The sequence below is a fragment of the Oratosquilla oratoria genome, chromosome 34, assembly GCF_046742065.1.
Source record: "Oratosquilla oratoria isolate Oo_2021 chromosome 34, ASM4674206v1, whole genome shotgun sequence".
NCBI lineage: Eukaryota > Metazoa > Arthropoda > Malacostraca > Stomatopoda > Squillidae > Oratosquilla > Oratosquilla oratoria.
In genome coordinates, this window is record NC_134810.1 from 45831538 (window position 1) to 45854037 (window position 22500).

Sequence of the window (22500 nt, forward strand, 5' to 3'; positions counted from 1 at the left end):
CCCTGAGGCAGCACGACCTGGCAGGGGAAGCTCTTCGGGACGACGAGTTCGTCCTGGCTCATTCGCACCTCGTGGCCGTCTTCCCGCCCCTGCCGAAGAAGGGGAAGAAGAGCTTCCGCTACAACAAACGGGCGAGGCTCCAGGAGGACCCCTTCCAGGCCGGGAAGAACTCCGAACTTCGCGCGATCGACCAGATGATCCTGGAGAACCTTCACGCCGTTTGGCCCTGGACGAGGATCACGCCCTTGGGCATAGCCGAGCGAGCGGCCAACGTCGTCTTCGAAGAACTGGACGGGCGGGGAGAACTCAGCAACTGGTTGGTCCTGAGACAGCGCATGGAGATCAACGAGCACCTGCAGAAGGATGTGGAGAAGTACCTCTACGCGATGTACTACCCGAGAGGATCGAGCTTATCGGAAGGAGCTCTATTGTCTGACGTCAAAGGACTGGTGGCTCGAGGATTCTTGAAGAGAGTCTTAGACTGGAGGAAGAAGTTTCTGCCTCCGCCAGGCATCACGTCGGACAGACTCTACATCGACCTCGACGGCATGGTCAGAGCTATTCAATTTCCGTCCTAAATCACGTGACAATGGACGGCGTCACGCGGCACAATGGGAAACAGTGTCACTTCGCAGGTGACAAGTAATAGTCACGCCTCTAGAACTTATTCATATACAAGGAATGGTATCTACTAAGGTGGAACTATCCAATATGTTGGCAGAACAGCCCTCCCCCTCTCTTTCTCTCTTTCTTTCTCCCACTCTCTTTCTCCCTCTCTCTCTCTCTTTCTCTCTTTCTTTTTACCAAGCTCTTCAAGAAGACTACCGGGAATGTTATCTACAAAGTTGGGACTATCCAACATATTGGCAGGACAGCCTCTCTCTCTCTCTTCACCAAGCTCTTCAAGAAGCCTACGAAGTCGTACTCGAAATGGATTTTTTTTTTTTTTTTTTTTTTTTTAGATTTGGTGCGCATTGCGTCTCCAGATTTTTTTTTTTTTTTTTTTTTTGGGGGGGATCATGGAAGCAAACTTTAGTTTCTTACTACTTACCTCAACGTCGCGTCGTTTTCGGAAACTAAAGGACCAAACGTCTCTGCAGCCTGGAAATCGAAAAATAAAAAAAAACATTAACCCAACTATAGAAAAGGAAGACTTCATACATGGCTAAGAAAAGGGGTTGTTTCTGTAGAAGGAGACAAACGCATCAGATCAAACGAGCAACTTTCTTCGTAAGCACAACTGAAAAGGAAGTCCTTCGTGACAAATGTCATAGTAACTAATGACGACTGAGGGAGTGACATTTTTTCTTTGTTTTTCTTTTTCTTTTTGTTTCGTACTGTCAATGGTGGACGCCTACTCAGCTACAGCATGTTTAAATTAAAACCATTTGAACTCAAAAACATGCTAACAATACATCCAAGAACTTCGTTCACCCGAACTATACAAAATTGAATGATTATATCGTGTGTGTGTGTATATATATATGTATATATATATGTATATATATATATATATATATATATATATATGTATGTATATACATTCATATATAAACACACTGAGATAAAAATGTAAAGAGATACTTAAAACAATCGACTCATTGTCGGTATGAAAGTGGTGACAGAGAAAAAAAATACGCAAAAGAAGAAGAAAAAATGGATAAGGAATTCCAACTACAGGAGGCTGAGAAGTGAAACTAATCAACAAGAAGGGAATGCGAGGAAACGCGAAGAGAGACGAAGGGTCTATCGCTCATCCAGATTGACAACACACACACACACACACACACACACACACACACACACACACACATACACACACACACACTAACTCGATGGCGCAGTTGGATAGAGTTCCCGGCCGCCACCATGGCTGTCCGGCTTCGAATCCCGCCCAGGGGTGAAATAATTTCAGTATCGCTGCGCTGCGAGTCGTTACTCCAACTGTCGTGGGCAGGGCGTTTTGTGTGTGTGTGCGTGTAAGGTCACAACATTACACATATATCGGTCATATATGAGCTCTGAGCTCTCTTCCGGGAGGGAAATAATTGTCGATCACGCGTCCAACACGTGATCCAAGGACCATGGTGAATCACTCACACACACACACATACACACACACACACACACACACACACAATAACAGAACAACGACAGAGTTTACACACACCCAACTCTCTCAACAGATATACTGTAGACTCTCTATCAAAGATCCCCTCTTCCTTCGCTATATCCTTCAGGGATTTCCCAGAGTACACAAGTAAAGGAAACTCATCCCCTTCCCACACCCCGTTTTCTATTTTGTATTCTGCGATTTTGCTCTTAACGAAAACGTGATGCAAGTTCCTCCATATGGGCTCCTCCCACGTGATCGATGAAGAACATTTCCTTTCAAGCAGTAAAGTAAGATTATGTTGTTTACCAAGTTATACAGAGGCTCCTGAAATCTCTTCCTATCCTGTCCCATTCCACGTCATTTCTATTCCATCCGCCTCCACTCCCTCCCTTCCTACCTCCACAAAACTCCACTTGTTGATAATATAAGACACTAACTTCCCAACCTAACGTGATGCCCGTTAAAAAAAAAAAAAAAAAAATTATATATACATATATATATATATATCATCACAGTGCTACGTCACGTGACGCTATACCTCATCACACCGAGCCAAGACACCACGAAGCCCCTTTCCGAAGCCCCTTCTCTCATCACAACGTCTCCTCCGCCGCCGCCAACGCCGCCACCAACGCCCCCTCTACCCATTCGTCTACGTCTCTCCCTCCCCATCGCAGCGTACATCACGTGAGAATAGACGACGTTATCTGTAATAAACACAGAAGGCAATCACGCCCACACAGGACCTGAACGTCAGGACCCAAAACACCCAAGTCCCCAAGCTCCCTCCCTTCTGCACGGTGACCGACTCCTTTGATTTCGTTTAGGTTAAGGTCCTGTTCACACTAGCGGTTTGAACCGCGCGGAAACCGCGGCGGTAGTAAATAGTCAAGAAAATGCACGGTTGTGTGTGAAAGCCTGCATTGACTCGCATTGTAATTGAACCGCGGCGGTTGAAACCGCTAGTGTGAACAGGCCCTAATGGACGTGCAGGCGGGATTCGACCCTTGGATGAACGAAATCCTCAGGAGAAGATGGATACCCATAAGTGAGCGTCCAAAGATTCGGTGACACCAATTTACAGGTTTTATTCTGGTTAACGACAAGGACGATTTTATTCAGAGATCAAAGGATCCCTTGTTCAAATCCTTTGTTGTGATAAATCATTATTATTATTATTATTATTATTATTATGATTATTATTATTATTATTATTATTATTATTATTTTTTTTTTTCTTTTTTTTTTTTTCTTTTTTTTTTGCTGACGACATATAATCTTACTCAGTGAAACCGATGCAGCTTCGAATACTTGTAAATCTAGGAAGCGTTACGTGGTCCTAGATCTCCATTCATCTAGAAATCTATGCTGCCTCGACAGGCTCTGTCCAAGAACTGTACTAAATCAGGAAACTAAAACAATAAAAAATTAAACTTCCTAACTATGAATTCTAGTCAGCCTAATTAAATCAATCCCTCTAATGGTTAGAACTAGTTAGCTTAAGCCAGAATTGGGCACAATTTTCAGTTCACAATTTTGAAAAGGTCCATATAATATAACAATTAGAAAAACATTTACAATAGCCAATATAAAGTTTTGAAAAAAAAAGAATCAGTTCTTATTAATTAATATTTTTAAGTAGAAACTTCACATGAAACACATTTGTTTGAGAAACCTATTTCTTTTTCTAAGGGGAGGTGCCTACCAGTACAAGAATGTTTTTAAAAATACACGACTTTTCCTAAGCAACTTATGAAATATGCAGACACTTCTTACACCTTAAACTAAACAATCCTCACAAGAAATAAATTCTTATCCTTCGTTCTCATGTTGCATTCATTTAACGACAAATTTCTTCCGCTGCAAATTATTCCACTGAGTCTGCAAGTGACCCTAAGGCCTACTCTAGGTAGTTCCATGTCCATGATCACCTATCATTATCCATAAAGTTGCCTAACCTTATCTTAAACCAGCCAATAGTTTCAGCGCTCAGTACATAGTTATCAAGTCTATTCCATTCGTTGTCCATTCTATTGGTAAATTAGTTCTTGTTTATTTCCTTCTTGAATCTAAATTTGTCCAATTTAAATCCATTGCTACGAGTACTCCCTAAGTGTGACACTTTCCATAAATGGGTTAAAAATTGTGCCTTCTGCTTAGCATCCTCTTTGGTAAAACACCTACTACGCGACACATTTGTATTGAGTAAACATCTCCCACAATCTTCCGGTACAAAAACTTTTTAAAGATGCAACGACTCCCAATACAAGAAGTCCACCTCAAACTTCGAACTTCCTCTACGCCGAACCAATCTTCTTTAAGTCTTTCCAAAGTCAGCAAATTCAAGGGTGACCACAAGTCTTTCAAAAAGAAAGAGAGAGAGAGAGAGAGAGAGAGAGAGAGAGAGAGAGAGAGAGAGAGAGAGGAGGGAAATAGAGAGATAGGAGACAGGAGAGAACGAGAGGAGAGAGCGACAGGAGAGAGAAGAGAGGAAAAAGGAGAGAGAGAGGGGAGAGATAGATAGGAGACAGGAGAGAACGAGAGGAGAGAGCGACAGGAGAGAGAAGAGAGGAAAAAGGAGAAAGAGAGAGAGAGAGAGAATGCGAGAGAGGAGAGAACAGGAAGAGAAGGGAGAGAAAGAGAAGAGAGAGAGAGATAGAGGAAAGAGAGAGAGGAAAGAGAGAGAGAGAGAGAGAGGAAAGGAGAGAGAGGAGAAAAGTGAAAGAGGTGAGAGGAGAGAAAATCAGTAATCTAAAGGAAAAAATATTCCCTAAGTCGATAATAGGGCTGAAAATATCGACAAATTAATCCAAAAGGAGTCACGTTACAAAAAATAAATAAATAAATTAATAAAATAAAATAAATACTTATATACTTATACGACCATGTAGACACACTTGATCTCGTCCCACCAAACAAAATCTAATTTGAAAAAAAAAAAAAAAAAAAAAAAAAAACTCACTGGAACCATAACAGGCAAACACACAAATGCCACTTAATCAGTCACCCATGTAAACAAACTTGCCCTCGACTGTGAATCAGCTGTAACGGCGATGGCTTCCGAGAGGCGGAAGAAGAAGAAAAACAAAAAAATGGATCATACGGTTCCATCAGCTTCAATATCTTGTTTTAATCTGCAACACAGCCATTTCCATCTCCTCCCCACTCGGTCGAGTTCTCCTCCATTCCCTCCCTCCTCCTCCTCCTCCTCCTCCAAACTTTCAAATAAACATTTTCTACTTAAATTTTTAAGTTTCTCTGGAAAGATTTGTAGTTGGATTTAGGATATCATATATATATATATATGTATATATATATATATATATATATATATATATATATATACATATATATATATACACGTGAGAAATTCGCTAGTGGACAGCGACAACAATCAGATAATTTATATGACCGTCGCGTGCAGGACTCGAACCTACCGCTCAGAAGCCAGTAAGATTAACTGTGAAGCGCTTTAACCCTCTCGACTACTGAGCGGTGGATTCGAGTCCTGCATGCGGTCATATATATATATATATATATATATATATATATATATATATATATATATATATATATATATATATATATATATATATATATATATATATATATATATATATATATTCCCTGGCTCACGTCTGGAGAATAAAGAAGAGAACTCATCGAAACATAAATTGAATACCACAGAGGGAATGTGAATTTGTATCGGCACAGCAGCCGTTAGGGTCGTTTGCGTCGTGCACGGAAGTGCCAGGTACGTGCCCGGTTGGATGTACGGATCAAGAAAGTTCCCCCTACACACGCAGAGTCCAAAGTTCGCAAACAGACTTGGAGTAATTCATCTGCTAAAGGATGACACTCAAGTATATTGTTTTTATTTATCTATATATTTACTTTTTTTTTTTTTTTTTTTTTTTTTTTTTTTCTTTTTTTTTTTTTTTTTTTTTGTAATATCTCCATGTAATACTAGTTCTTTGTGGCTGCTCGCTGGCCGACCGGCTTTGGGCGTTGCTACTTCCGAAGTTCGTGATAATGGTGGTTCGAACGCTGCCACCGGCGACTTTCTACTAAATTCCACGGTACAAAGTCCTCTGTAGGGGACACTGCCCTAGCCACCTGATAGGGGGTGAGGGAAGTTTATGACGTTAAACCAAATCAATCAAAAAACCTCAATTCTTTATCACATTTGAAAAAACAACAAAATTGCAGAATTTGAGACGCCCTTTGCCACTACATCGTGATGCTGTAAAGCTGTCGCCGAACTTTGAAATTTGTTTACATGAAATGCCCTTGTTCCGAGGAGGCTCGAACGTATGATACCAAAGATACAGACTTTTCTGTCCCAATATTTGATATAAATAAATAAATAAATAAATAAAAAATGCAGAACCTCGACCATTGGTAGTCCCGATACATTGAAGACCTACGTGCAAGGCTTCCTCTCCCCTTCCCCCTACCCTTCTCACTCCCTCTCCCCTTCCTTCCCTTCCCTCTCCCCTCCCGTTTCTCTCCTCTCCCCTTCCTTTCCCCTCCCTTTCCTATCCCCACCCCTTCCTCTCCCCTCCCGTTCCTCTCCTCTCCCTCTCCCCTCCCTTCCCTTTCCCTTCCTCTCTCCTCCTCTTCCTCTCACTCTCCCCTCTCCTTCCTCTCCCTCCCTTTCCCTTCCTCCCATTTCCCTTCCTCTCCCTCCCTTCCCTCTCCCCTCCCTTCCCCCTTTTTTCATTTCAAACCACGACTCACCCCCTTCACCAAACCCCAAAGGACCCGCCGCCTCTCCCAAAAGTAATTTGACTTCTTTATGTTCTCTTCCAATTCATCCAATCAACTTTAGGCTTCGACTGTCCCCCTCCTCCCCCTCTCCCACCCCCACAGGGCTGTTATTGCTTCGTTCTTCGTGGAGAGCAACTTTAAAGAGAGAAACACGTGAGTGACACGTCACAACTACACACATGTACACACACACATACGTACACACACGTACACACACACACACACACACACACGCACACACACACACGACTCGGTGGCGCAGTTGGTAGAGCGCTGTACTGGGAAGTACGGTAGTGCTCGCAGTACCCAGTTCGAATCCTGCCCAGGGCCGAAATTATTTCGGTATCGCTGTGCTTCGAGTCGTTACTCTGACTCTCGTGGGCGGGGAGTTGGGTGTGTGTGTGTGTGAAAGGTCATAGCATTACCCATAGATCGGTCATACGAGCTCTGAGCTCTCTTCCGGGAGGGAAATAGCTGTCGATCACGAGTCCAACACGTGATCCAAAGACCAAGGTGAATACACACACACACACACACACACACACGCACACACACATACACACACACACACACCTGCATCCATTACACATGCTCTCGACACGTGCGCTCCAAGCTGTGTACATATGTTTTAACACGTTTCCCCATTTCGTCCCGTTTCAATACGTACAAACTTTCTTACATGTTCTCCACGTAACAAGAACACGTCTAGAACACTCCGTACATTTGTTCTTTACAGGTGTATTTACGTCGTGTACAGGTGTTGTGGTATATTTAGACGACGGTGTACAGGTGTTGTGGTATATTTACACGGTGCACAGGTGTTGCGATAAACACCAGAGAATTTCGTTTTATCTTGGTCGAGTCCGTTTGAATGTTTCATAAACCGAAGAAAAACCGTTATTCGTTTTCCTTGTTATACCTTTTTAAAATACATTCTCGCAGAGTGCGGGGTGATCTAATAGAGGTGTTCAAGTGGATCAAAGGCTTCAACAATGGTGACGCAAACAAGGTCATCATATCAAGACAACCGGGAAGAACTCGCGGTAATGGATTTAAACTGGACAAATTTAGATTTAAGAAGGAAATAGGCAAGAATTGGTTTGCTAATAGGGTGGTCAACGAATGGAATAGACTTAGCAACCATGTAGTAAGCGCTGAAACTATCAGTTGTTTTAAGAAACAGTTAGACAACTTTATGGATGGGGATGACAGGTGGTGATGGATATGGAGCTGCCTAGTGTAGGCCTTATGGTCTCTTGCAGTCTCCTTCAGTCTTATGTTCTTATGTACACACACAAATAAGAATAAACAGGAACAGACTTAGTAACCATTTACAAGCGAGCCCTGAAACTATCGGTTGTTTCAACAAAAAGTTAGACAACTTTATGGATGGGGAGGACAGGTGGTCATGGGCATAGAACTCCCTAGTGTAGGCCTTATGGTCTCTTGCAGTCTCCTTCATTCTTATGTTCTTAAGATAAGAGGAAACGGGGAGAGGGCGTTGGAGCTTAGGAAAGGTTAAAGAGGAGGAAGAATTGTCTGTGAGTAGGACAATTGTTCAAAGCTTTTAACATTCGTTTAGAAATCAGTGGTTCTTAATGGGTCGCGACCCAAATTTGGGTCGCCAAGCCATTTTATTGGGTCGCTAAGGGTTTGCAGAAAATAATTATTTTCCCACTACAAATATATTATAATTATATACTGTAATAATTAAAATACATGATGCCTAGTTTTAGGATTCTAAGCAGACCATGATTAAATAATTTTGTCTCTGTAACCCGCTTTTAAAAGCATAACCATATTACTTATAAAGACAATTCGTATATCTATGTAGGCTTGGGTCGCGATGCTTGATTTGTGCAAAATTTTGGGTCGCTGCCAAAAAAGGTTAAGAAGCACTGGTTTAGATAAACACCTAAGCAAGATGCTGTAACGCCTGCCATTTATTTTACATAATTTGTTTGTTTGTTATCATATCTTTGTTTATTATTATTTACTTGATTATAATTTATTATTATTTATCTGTGAATTTATTATTTACTTTTTTTCCTGTTTGTTTATTATTATTTGCTTGATTTTCATTTACTATAATTTATCTATGAATTTATTATTATTTACTATTTTCCTGTTTTTTTTTATCATTTGCTTGATTTTCATTTATTATTATTTATCTGTGATTTATTCTCATTTACTAATTTCCTGTTTGTTCATTATTTAACTATACCTATGCATTTTTTTTTTTTTTTACTATTGTTTATCCTGTTATAATTTATTATTTATTTATTTATCATCATAATCTTTTTCGCATCCGACCAAGTTATGGACCAAAAGGTCTCCTGTCAGTGTCCTTTGTATACACTGATCAACTTCATGGAACCTGAAACAAACAAAGGGTCTCACTAATGACAAAGATTCTGTTTTCTCGTATCGTCTCTCCTCGTTAGACTTGCCGCCAACTGACAACGACACAGAAACCTTAGAGAACCATTGAGAAGAGAACCACAACGAGGCAGAAAATAACTTCGAGTCTAATTTAAGGCTCTGGAAGGGAATCTCCAACAGCGTGGGCCCGCCGCGGAAGTAGGGTCATATATCACGGCAATGGACGTTGACGGGAAAGTGAAGAGGAGGAGAGAGGAAGGAGGAGGAGGAGAGAGGGAGGAGGGGAGAAGAGAGGGGGAGGAGAGAGGAAGGAGGAGGAGAGAGGGAGGAGGAGGAGGAGAGAGGGAGGAGGAGAGAGGGAGGAGGAGGAGAGAGGGAGGAGGAGAGAGGGAAAAGGGAGGAGGAGAGAGGGAGGAGGAGGAGATAGGGAGAGCAGAGAGGAGAGAGGGAGGAGGAGAGAGGGAGGAGGGGAGGAGAGAGGGGGAGCAGAGAGGAAGGATGGGGAGGAGAGAGGGTAGATGGTGAGAAGAGAGGGAGGAGGAAGATGAGAGAGGGAGAGGAGAGAGGGAGGAGGAGGATGAGAGAGGGAGAGGAGAGAGGGAGGAGGAGGATGAGAGAGGGAGAGGAGAGAGGGAGGAGGATGAGAGAGGGAGAGGAGAGAGGGAGGAGGAGGAGAGAGGGAGAGGAGAGAGGGAGGAGGAAGAGGAAAGAGGGTGGAGGAGGAGGAGAGAGGAGAATACATTGTGGGACGGCCAAGGGAGAGCTACGCGTTAATACATTCTGCGCGCGCGCGCGCGCGTGTGTGTGTGTGTGTGTGTGTGTGTGTGTGTGTGTGTGTGTGTGTGTGTGTGTGTGTGTGTGTGTGTGCGCGCGCGTAGTACTTACGAGTATATAGCCAAAGATGTTGGGGTGAGGGGAGAGATGACGAACACAAAGCCTTCCATTGGATGACCTGGAAGGGCCGGGGCCGGGGGGGGGGGGACCTTGGGGGAAAGAAATCCTCAAGTGGCCAGGAGGGCGAGGCAAAGGGGGAAAACAACGGGAATAGGAGTCTCACAGAGAGGTAGAGAGGTAGAGAGAGAGAGAGATATGGAGGGAGAGACAAATGGAGAGAGACATAGATGGAGATATAGATTGACAGAGAGAAACAGATAGAGGGAGAGAAATAGAAACATATTATATATATATATATATGTATATATATATATGTGTGTGTGTGTGTGTGTGTGTGTGTGTGTGTATAGAGAGGAAGAGAAAGAGAGAGAGAGAGAAAGAGAGAGAGAGAGAGAGAGGAGAGACAGAGGTAGAGAGAGAGATTTTATAGCACCCTATATATAGACCCTACACAATCTTTCTATCATCCAACATAACGCCACTCCCCCGGAGAGCGGGCTGGGGGGGGGGACACGGCAGCCCCATCTTCGTCCCCCCCGGTGTCCTTCAGCATTAGGGAACGATTTTTATTTATTTATTTATTTTATTTATTTACTTCTTTATTTTTATTTACTTTTTTTCATCCGGCCCAGTTATGGACCAAAAGGTCTCCTGTCGGAATGCTCCTCCTTTCGTACTCGGCAACCCCGGAGAGCCCGGGTGGGCAACTCCTTGGCACGCAAAACTCAGGGCTCACCTTAAAACAAAAAATTAGTAAATGTCCAACTTCTTTTGTATGGGGGTTGGTAACCACATGGTGCGCTGGGGGGGGGGGGCGGATTTGGGTGATTATGGGGTGGGGGTAAGGGGACCACACTTGTGTGTAGGCCTACGGTTCAACTCTGTTGGCACGCGGGGAATTTTTTGGCACGCAGACCTAGAAAGGTTGCCCGCACTTGGCTTAATGGAACTTTTGAAGTCAGTACTAGTAGGCATTGATTTACATTAATTTTTCTACTGCTTTTTTATTCATTTATACTTTTAGAACCCCTATAACTCCATCTTTTGATATTCACTTAGCACACAGTAGCGGAGGACAAGAATGCAGCCACCGAGTACCCTTGTGTGTCGTAATTGTATGTGTGTGTATATATATATATATTGGTGTAGCCAGGTAGTATATTCTCTTGTAAACATACGAGGTTGAAGGCTAAAGAGGATTCATTGTTGATTATTTTATTACGTGTAGCTTCGATACAACGTACAATCTTTTTGTCTTCAAATTTGACGTATCTTAGTAGTTGTCCTATTGTGGCCGACGTTTCGGAACTTCCTGGTTCCATCTTCTGGGCGATCTGATGTGCAGTGTCTGTGGATGTCGTATTTATTCATGGAGTTGGAATCATAAGGCTTCTTGCAGGAAGAGGTCTCCTCTGATTGGTTGCCTAGGACCAATAGGGGAGCCGGGTTACTGGAGATCTGAGAGACCTCTCCCAGTGCGTGTAGTGATTCTGTCTGTGTTCAGTCTCTTCATGGATGGTAAGACGCGCAGGTCTTCGGTCTGGATGTTGATGTTAGGATGGTTATCTTGTATGTATATGGCTTCCAGGAACAGTAGCCGTCGGGGATCCGATTCCCTGTCTATGATTGTCGTGTTATTGTCTAGGTCTTTTCTTGTTAGTGCTTTGTTGTGGGAAGAGGTATAGTGTGACTTGATTGATCCGTTGGACAGGTGGCATGTTAGGCGTCGTGTTAATTGTGTTGTTGTCATACCAATGTAAGTGTGAGATCCACACGCCTCACTATTGCATTTATATTGGTATACAACGTGGTCTTGTTGTAGTGTTGTTTTTGTGGTGGTGGGTTGGTTACGGATAATCAATTGGGCTGTTTTCTTAGTATTGTAATAAATGATGAGTTGGATTTGTTTTTCGGGGTCTGTTGTCTGTATGTTCTTGTTAATGATTTCTTTTAAAATCTTTTCATCTGTTTTGTATTCTGTTGACATGGCGTCCTAACAACAGTTTACACAAAACCGACAAACCCTGGACTTTGCCTGAATGGAAAAAGTGAGTGCCCTTCCAGGTACTTACACACCACTATCGGCGCATATGTCAGAAGAGCACTTTCACACTGCTCCACATGGAGAAATACACACCAAGAACTGGAAAGACTAACTCAGGTCCTGGTTAACAATGGATACACAAATTCAGACGTAACACACATCACAAAAAAGATCCTAGACAAATGGTACACAAAAGAAGATAACCCGACACCTAACAACAAAAACCCCATCAAGTTATATTACAAGAATCACATGTCAACAGAATACAAAACAGATGAAAAGATTTTAAAAGAAATCATTAACAAGAACATACAGACAACAGACCCCGAAAAACAAATCCAACTCATCATTTATTACAATACTAAGAAAACAGCCCAATTGATTATCCGTAACCAACCCACCACCACAAAAACAACACTACAACAAGACCACGTTGTATACCAATATAAATGCAATAGTGAGGCGTGTGGATCTCACACTTACATTGGTATGACAACAACACAATTAACACGACGCCTAACATGCCACCTGTCCAACGGATCAATCAAGTCACACTATACCTCTTCCCACAACAAAGCACTAACAAGAAAAGACCTAGACAATAACACGACAATCATAGACAGGGAATCGGATCCCCGACGGCTACTGTTCCTGGAAGCCATATACATACAAAATAACCATCCTAACATCAACATCCAGACCGAAGACCTGCGCGTCTTACCATCCATGAAGAGACTGAACACAGACAGAATCACTACACGCACTGGGAGAGGTCTCTCAGATCTCCAGTAACCCGGCTCCCCTATTGGTCCTAGGCAACCAATCAGAGGAGACCTCTTCCTGCAAGAAGCCTTATGATTCCAACTCCATGAATAAATACGACATCCACAGACACTGCACATCAGATCGCCCAGAAGATGGAACCAGGAAGTTCCGAAACGTCGGCCACAATAGGACAACTACTAAGATACGTCAAATTTGAAGACAAAAAGATTGTACGTTGTATCGAAGCTACACGTAATAAAATAATCAACAATGAATCCTCTTTAGCCTTCAACCTCGTATGTTTACAAGAGAATATATATATATATATATATATACATATTTTCTAACACTGACCTGTCTTTATGAATTTTCTTGTATAATGCAGATATTTCTTTCTACTAGGAATAATCAACATTCGGAAAAGTCTCTCTCTCTCTCTCTCTCTCTCACACACACACACACACACGCGCGCACACACACACACACACACACCTTTCCAGAGGTTCTCGTGTCTGTAAGGCCCATTCAGGTCTGTTAACACTCATTAGAACATAAGAATGAAGGAGACTGGAGGAGACCATGAGGCCTACACTGGGCAGTTCCAATTATCACCCCTCTGGCAATTCCTTCTGTCCTGAACTTTGTTCTTCAAAGACCCACGAACATGCTTCATGTTATCAAGTGAACGTAATTATTGTTCTTTACATCATACTCACATCCGACACCTGACGTCATACTGGCATCTGACGTCATAACCGCACATGACGTCACGCGTACGTGACGTCATACTTACACGTGACGTCATAATCATGCGTGACGTCCTACTTGTACTTGTCATAATAGCATGTAACGTCATAATCACGCGTGACGTAACGCTAGTGCGTGATGTAATCCCGTGACATTATACCAGCGACGTCGAAACCGCCCATGACGTTTTACCCGTTAGTGACGTCATTATGTCACGTGACGTCAGTCCCACATGACGTCATACTCGTCCATGAAGTCACACTCCCACATGACGTCATAGTCGTGCGTGACGTCACACTCCCACACGACGTCAAACTTGCAGTGACATCACCTCCCGAATGACGTCATACTCATCAGTTAATTTGATCAAAACTTGTGCCTCTGATTGCATCAACAGACCACAAAGAGACCCCGAGGAGGATCTCGACCGTTCATTCCCAAGGTGGACCTCGACGCTCTGAAATCCATACCAATGAAGAGGCGCCGCCTCTTCCCCCTCTCTCCCTCCACCGCTCCTCCTCTCCTTCCCTCTCTACACCTCTCCCTCCCCTCCCTCCACCCCTACCCTTCTCTTCCCTCCCTCCACCCCTCCCCTTCCCTCCCTCCCTCCACCTCTCCTCCTCCTCTACTTCTCTCCTTCCCCCTACACCTCGTCCTCCCTCCCTCCACCCCCACCTCTCCTCTTTCTCTCTATTCCTCTTCTTCCCTCTCTACACCTCTTTCTCCCTTCCCTCCACCCCTCCCCTTCCCTCCATCCCTCTCCCTCCCTTCATCCTTTCCACCCCTCTCTCTCTCTTCCTCCCTCCACCCCTCTCCTTCCATAAACCCCTCCCTCCACTCCTCCACCTATCCCCCTCCCTTCTTCCCTCCACCCCTCCCTCTCACTCCACTCCTCCATCCACCCCCCTCCCCCTCCCTCCACCCAAGATTTCCAGACCGACCTTCTGTCTCCTGGAATTACTGGAGATTGCTTACCCTCCCCCTTTCCCCCCTTCCCCCCGTCCTCCAGGGACCACCATCCATAGACTTGGACCGGATCTCCCCCCTTCACCCCCACCCCCACCCCCACACACCCTTTAAGGGTCATAATCAGAGTTACTATCTCCTATTGACTATCCTCTCAATCTACCTTAACTATGTGATACTATTATTTCAATTGTGGTTGGTGTCACACTATTCTATTCATCTCTGGAGCACCGCATTGTTAGTAAGGGACTTGGCCCTGTTCACACTAGCGGTTTCAACTGAGGCGGTTCAGTTACAATGTAAGCAAATGGCAGTGTTCACACACACAACTGCGCAGTTTTTCCTTGACTATTCCACATTTCTCACGAGCCCTGGGATCCACCCAGCCTTGAAACTTTGGAAGTCGAAGACCTGGAGAACTTCAAGACCTTGAGACTCTTCTTCAAAAACTGGAGACTCTTCTTCAAGAACTGGAGGCTCTTCTTCAAGAACTGGAGGCTCTTCTTCAAGAACTGGAGGCTCTTCTTCAAGAACTGGAGGCTCTTCTTCAAGAACTGGAGGCTCTTCTTCAAGAACTGGAGGCTCTTCTTCAAGAACTGGAGGCTCTTCTTCAAGAACTGGAGGGCTCTTCTTCAAGAAATGGAGGGCTCTTCTTCAAGAATTGGAGGCTCTTCTTCAAGAACTGGAGGCTCTTCTTCAAGAACTAGAGGCTCTTCTTCAAGAACTGGAGGCTCTTCTTCAAGAACTGGAGGCTCTTCTTCAAAAACTGGAGACTCTTCGTCAAGAACTGGAGGCTCTTCTTCAAGAACTGGAGACTCTTCAAGACCTGGAGACGTTTAGTTCCTTCAGATCGACGACGCCCCGAGGCTCTTCTCCTCGTCTTTAGTGATCAACTGAGGCTGAGGGACAAGAACCGGAGGAACGAGGAAGAACGCGTTGCGGAGGCCAGAAGAGGACCAAGGACCTCAACGCCAAGGAGTTCGGGGAACTGAAAGACAAAGTTCTCGAGTTCGGAAATTCCGGACACTTGAAGGAAATGACCACGAAGTGGGATCTAATTGGTTTACAACGGACTATTTTTTTTCTTTGATTTCGTTTACCTTGTCATCGTCATTACACATGCACGCACATGCACACGTATACACACACACATACACACACACGCGCGCGCGCGCACATGTACATACACAAACACACACACGCACATGTACACATACATACAAACACAAATACTCATATATATAGACAGAGATAGAGAGATAAATAGATAAATAGGCAAGTAAACAGAATAAAATACATATAGAGATAACTAGATAATAAAACATGGCTACAAGCTTAGGGGCGGGGGGGGGGGAGGGGGGGATATTGCAGAGTCGAGGAGGCCCAGGATGGTCCGAACGCAACGCCGATGGTTATTTGGGGAAGGAAAAGAAGGGCGCGCGGAGAAGGAAAAAAAAAAAAAAAAAAAAAAAAAAAAAAAAAAAAAAAAAAAAAAAAAAAAAAAAAAAAAAAAAAGAGAGAGAGAGAGAGAGAGAAAAAAAAGAGGACGCCGGGGGAGCAATAATGGATGATGGGAAAAAGAAACAGAAAAGAAAAAACGAGAGAAAGAGTAGGTACTGCATCAGAGGAGGAAGGAAAAAGGAAGACAAGAATAGAGACCTGGCAAGGGGGCTAACCAGACCGGAGGTCTCACAGAGAAGGAGGAAGGATGAGGGAGAGGAGGAGGAGGAGGAAGAGAGGTGAGAGGAGCAAGGAGATGGGGAGAAGAGGGGGTGAGAGTGAGTCATCTGGATGAATAGGGAGAAGAGAAAGTAAACGAAAGGAGGTAGAGAGAGAGAGAGGTAGAGAAAGAGAGAGAGAGAACATAAGAATAAAGGAGACTGCAAGAGACCATAAGGCCTACACTAGGCAGCTCCGTATCCATCACCACCTGTCGTCCCCATCCATAAAGTTGTCTAATCGTTTTTTAAAACAACTGATAGTTTCAGCGCTTACTACATGGTTACTAAGTTTATTCCATTCATTGACCACCCTATTAGTAAACCAATTCTTGCCTATTTCCTTCTTAAATCTAAATTTGTCCAGAGAGAGAGAGAGAGAGAGAAAGAGAGGGGGGGAGACGAGAGAGAGGGAGACGCGAGACGAGAGAGTGAAGAGGAGGAGGGGAGCAGAGGAAGAGAGAGAGAGAGAGAGAGAGAGAGAGAGAGAGAGAGAGAGAGAGAGAGAGAGAGAGAGAGAGAGAGAGAGAGAGAGAGAGAGAGAGAGAGAGAGAGAGGAGAAACGAGAGATTTTTCAAATACATCAGCACATCAGATTAATCTTTTCCTTCGATGACCTCCGTCTTTTTATTCTGGTTAACAACAGACGATTTCATTCATCCCCGAGGTGCCTCTGGTATCGCAGAGACGACCCTTCATGTCGCCAGATCATTTAATTCATTCCAGGAATCCTTTGGCCCTGGAACTCTGGAAGACCCCCAGACCTTCGTTTCATCGATCACTCCGCACGAGAACATAAGAATGAAGGAGACTCTACGAGACCCAAAGACCTACACTAGGCAGTTCCATGTCCCTCACCACCTGTCGTCCCCAGCCATAAAGTTGTCCAACCTCCTCAGAACAGAGTTAGTGAGTCTGTTACGTTCGTTAATTACTCTATTGGTAAACCGGTTCTTCCAGCGGCAGACTCTTCAGGTCAGCTGAAGAATGAGAACTTGAGGACGCCCCAAGAAGACCAAAGAGGGGACAGAGAGGACTAAAAGGGGTCAAGAGGGAACAAAATGAGAGGCGATCAAAGTATTAGTAAGTTCAAGGGCCAATATGGTACATGAAGATGGGAGGGACGAGGAGGAAGAGGAGGAGGAAGAGGAGGAGGAAGAGGAGGAGGAAGAGAAGGAGGAAGAGAAGGAAAAGGAGGGAAGAAGAAAATCAGTAGAAAAGAAGAGTAGGAACTAGGAGCAGGAGAAGAGAGAAGCGTGATAAGTTCAAGGGTCAATATAGTACACGAGGAGGAGAGAGAACGGAAGGAACAGGAGGAGAGGGAATAGGAGGAACAGGAAGAGGGGAAAGTGGAAGAGAAAAATGAAGAGAAATAGGAACAGAGAGAGAAGAAGAGTAGTAGAAAAAGTAGGAACAGGAGGAGGAGGGGAGGAGAGAGGAGGAGGAGGGGAGGAGGGGGGGAGGAGGGGGGGAGGAGGGGGGGAGGAGGAGGAGGGGGAGAAGGAGAGAAGGATGGAGGAAGGGGAGGAGGAGGAGGTAGAGGAGGAGGAGGTAGAGGAGGAGGAGGAGGAGGAGGAGGTAGAGGAGGAGGAGGAGGTAGAGGAGGAGGAGGAGGAGGAGGAGGAGGAGGAGGAGGAGGTGGAGGAGGAGGAGGGAAAACAGAAGCCCCAGTTAAGACAAAGACCGAAAGGATTAATCACAAGTGGAAGTGAAAGACAAAGAATGATAAGTGAAGTGGACAGCGAAGGGTTTCAGAGAGGAAAAGAGGGGGAAGTGAGGGGAAGAGAGTGGAGGGAGCGGATGTGGAGGGAGCGGATGTGGAGGGAGAGGGGTGGGGGAAAGGGGGTGGGGGAAGGGGGTGGAGGGAAGGGGGTGGAGGGAGGGAGTGGAGGGAAGGGGGTGGAGGGAAGGGGGAGTGGAGGGAATGGAGGGAGGGGTGGAGGGAGGAGGGTGGAGGGAGGAGGGTGGAGGGAGGAGGGTGGAGGAGGCGGGTGGAGGGAGCGGGTGGAGGGAGGGGTGGAGGGTGGGGGTGGAGGGTGGGGGTGGAGGGAGCGGGTGCGGAGGGAGGGGGTGGAGGGAAGGGGGTGTGGAGGGAGGGGATAAATGAAAGGGAGTGGAGGGAGGGGTGTGGAGTGGAGGGGGTGGAGGGGTGGAGTGGAGGAAGGAGGTTGGAGGGAGTGGTAGAGGGTTAGTGAAAAAGAGGTGGAGTGTTGGAGGGATATGAATGGAAGCGTATGGCCCTGTTTACACTAGCGGTTGCAACTGTAGCGGTTAAATTACAATATAACTCATTCGAGGCGTTCACACGCACACATCGCAATTTTTCCCTTGACTATGCGGTACCGCCGCAGTTTCCGCGCGGTTCAAACCGCTCGTGTGAAGAGGGCCTATGGGTAAGGGTGAGGATTGGGAGGAAACGGGATAGGAGAATTCATGGGGCAAGACATCTACTGGGAGCATGTGAGGATCAGCGAGGCAGAGAGATGATCCAGTAACAGGTGCGAGCGGTGAGGACCTTTCCGAGGGGAAAGGCGTGGCGAAACTGAGGGGAACAGAGGATGCAGTGGATGACCAACAGAGGGGAAAACGAAGGACCAAAGAGGGGAAAAAATACACGAGTCATTTAACACAGAGATTGGTGGATACTAGGAACTTGGTGGAAGACGAAGACCAACACAAAAGGACGTGAAAGAGTGGAGAGTGGGAGTGTATGGGGGGAAGGGGTGAGGGGGAGTGTATGGAGGAAAGGGAGGAGAGGGACAAGGGGAGGGGAGAGGGGGAGGGTGGCAGTGTGGGGGAGGGAGGAAGGAGAGGGAGAGAATGGAGAATGGGAGTGTGGGAGGAGGAGAGAGGGGGAGAATAATAATGCCGGTGGGTGGGAGAGAAGGGGAGTATGGGAGTGTGGGAGAGGGAGGAGGGGAGTGTGGGGAGGGAGGAGGGGGAGTGTGGGGAGGGAGGAGGGGGGAGGAGGGGCAGTGTGGGGGAGGGAGGAGGGGGAGTGTGGGGAGGGAGGAGGGGGAGTGTGGGGGAGGGAGGAGGGGGGGTGGGGGACGGGAGGAGGGGGAGTGGGGGGAGGGAGGAGGAGAGTGGGGGAGGGAAGAGGAAGGGTGGGGGAGGGAGGGGGAGTGTGGGGACGGAGGAGGGGGAGTGTGGGGACGGAGGAGGGGGAGTGTGGGGACGGAGGAGGGGGAGTGTGGGGACGGAGGAGGGGGAGTGTGGGGACGGAGGAGGGGGAGAGTGGGAATGTGGGGGGAGGGGGAGAGTTGGAACGTGGGGGTGGGGGGAGAGTGGGAGTGTGGGGGGGGGGGGAGAGTGGGAGTGTGGGGGTAGAGGGAGGAGGGGGAGAGTGGGAATGTGGGGGAGGGGGAGAGTGGGAATGTGGGGGGAGGGGGAGAGTGGGAAGGTGGGGGGAGGGGAGAGTTGAAACGTGGGGGGAGGGGGGGAGCTGGAACGGGGGGGGAGGGGGAGAGTGGGAACGTGGGAGAAGGTGGAGAATTGGAACGTGGGGGGAGGGGGAGAGATGGAACGTGGGGGGGAGGGGGAGAGATGGAACGTGGGGGAGGGGGAGAGTTGTAACGGGGGGGGAGGGGGAGAGTTGGAACGTGGGGGAGGGGGAGAGTTGGAACGTGGGAGGAGGGGGAGAGTTGGGACGTGGGAGGAGGGGGAGAGTTGGAAAGTGGGGGGAGGGGGAGGTTTGAACGTGGGGGGAGGGGGAGAGTTGGAAAGTGGGGAGGGGGAGGTTGGAAAGTGGGGAGGGGGAGGTTGGAAAGTGGGGGTGGGGGAGGGGGAGGTTGGAAAGTGGGGAGGGGGAGGTTGGAAAGTGGGGGTGGGGGAGGGGGAGGTTGGAACGTGGGGGTAGGGTGGGAGTGGGAGTGTGTGCATGTGGGAGGTGAATGTTCGATGTCGAAAAAAAAAAAATGTGGATTTAGACGGAGATTTTTCTAAAGGGTAAAAAGGAACCACAAGGTAGGTAGGTGTGTGTGTGTGTGTGTGTGTGTGTGTGTGTGTGTGTGTGTGTGTGTGTGTGTGTGTGTGTGTGTGTGTGTGTGTGTGAGTGTGTGTGTGAGTGTGTGTGTGTGAGTGTGTGTGTGTGTGTATGTGTGTGCGTGCGTGCGTGTGTGTGTGTGTGATTCACCTTGGTCTTTGTATCACGTGTTGGACTCGTGATCGACATCTATTACCCTCCCGGATGTGAGCTCAGAGTTCACATATGACCGATCTATGGGTAATGCGACCTTACACGCACACACCTACACACACAACTCCCCACCCATGAGAGTTGGAGTAACGACTCGCAGCGCAGATACTGAACTTATTTCAGCTCTGGGTGGGATTCGAACTCGGACCGCTGGATTAGGAGTTGCGAAAGCTACAACTGCGCCGTCGATCCGTGTGTTTGTTTGTGTGTGTGTGTGTGTGCGCGCGCGCGTGTCGGGGGGTGGGGGAGACAATCGATACCATAGATTGCCTCAGGGCCCGTCCCCGGACCCACGTCTCGTGTCAGCTCGCCAGTCCCGGATGTTTGATCAATTCGCCGTCTCCTCGGTCGGCTCTGTACTTTACCCCCTTCCACCCTTGCGGGTCTTCAGTCGTTCATTCGATTTACTTTTCAGTCTCGTAGATTTCCAGTACTGGAGTCACCGAGTCTCTTTCCCTTTCCAGATTTGTCATAAGTGTGTGTGTGTGTGTGTGTGTGTGTAATAATAATAATAAAATAATAATAATGATAGGTTTATTGAGATAGCAGTGATACACTGACAATAATACAATTGGGCACTTTTATGAGTAATATAGTAATTATTAGAGTGATATGCTTAGTCTAAAATTTATGATGAGTTTATTGTGCGGACAATGGATGGAATGGCACTGTTCTTGTATCGGTCAGTTCTCGGCGCTCTGATGGGCTTGATTTTGTTTGAATGCCGAGTTGCATGGCGGGTGGGTGTGGTGGGAGGTGGGAGGAAGTGACGGTGACGTGGGTGTAGCATTAGGTCCTGTCCAAACTTATTCAGTGCCTCACTGTGTTTGTCGGACAATCTTGGCAAGCTGAGGGTGGTGAGGGCGTGTTCGTATCCCTCATACTGATTACCCAAGATAATTCTGCACGCTCTTTTTTGCACTTTCTCTAATTTGCTCCTCTGTGTGATGTTAAGTGATGATGACCAGGCTGGGGAGGCGTACATGAGGGTGGGGAGTACGAAGGTGGTGTAGACTCCCTTTAGATCTGGTGATGGGGGTACCAAGGGACTTCAATCTGCGCAGCATGAAGAGTTTGTAAGAGGCTGTCCTGATGATGTTGTTGTTGTTGTTGTTGTGTGTGTGTGTGTGTGTGTGTGTGTGTGTGTGTGTGTGTGTGCGTGTGTGTGTGCGTATGTGCAAGGGTATGCATATGAATGTGTGTGCATGACCGCATTTGTCCATGTGTGTATGTGTGTGTGTGTGTGTGTGTGTGTATGTGTACTAGTTTGAGTGTGTACGCATGTGTGTGTGTATGTGTACTAGTTTGAATGTGTACGCATGTGTGTGTGTGTGTGTGTGTGTGTGTGTGTGTGTGTGTGTGTGTGTGTGTGTGTGTGTGTGTGTACGCATGTGTGCGTGAATGTGTATACGTCTACTTGTGCGTCAACGGATGGAAACATGACCATTACCCATGAATACCCATTCTAGTCTTCATGTCTCAGAATTTTGATTTTCAATTTTTATGAAAAAAAAAAAAAATCACAAGATAATTTCTTGGCCTTCGATGGCCTATGTCTTCCAATAGACTGGAATTGGGTGGTGCGGGACTCGAATCTGGAAGCGGGGCTACGGGACAAATGGATTAAGGAATCCATGCCTGGATCAAACTCGGTCGTACCGAGATTCATTAATTTTATTCTGGCTAACGTCAAATGATTCCGGAAGCCAAAGTGGGACAGAAACCACCATTATGGTCTCCAAGTGTCAGGATTTTCATTTTCAAATTTTATTTCCACGAGAGAAAAAACAAACAAACACAGGAAACGCCGTTGGAATAAATGAATAGATAAGCTAATAAACAAATTACTAAACAAATAAATTAGTAAATTAACAAGAACACCTGAAGATTAAATAAATAG

At 46.1% G+C, this 22500-nt stretch overlaps 1 protein-coding gene across 1 annotated transcript in view; it reads right to left on the reverse strand.

Moving 5' to 3' along the window:
* Positions 1 to 22500, reverse strand: part of LOC143018393 (uncharacterized) — a 726525-nt gene that overhangs the window by 656267 nt on the left and 47758 nt on the right. Inside the window, exon 2 of the mRNA XM_076173750.1 lies at positions 1052 to 1101. The gene's annotated coding sequence lies outside the window, so the exon portion shown is untranslated. The remainder of the gene's footprint in view (positions 1 to 1051; positions 1102 to 22500) is intronic.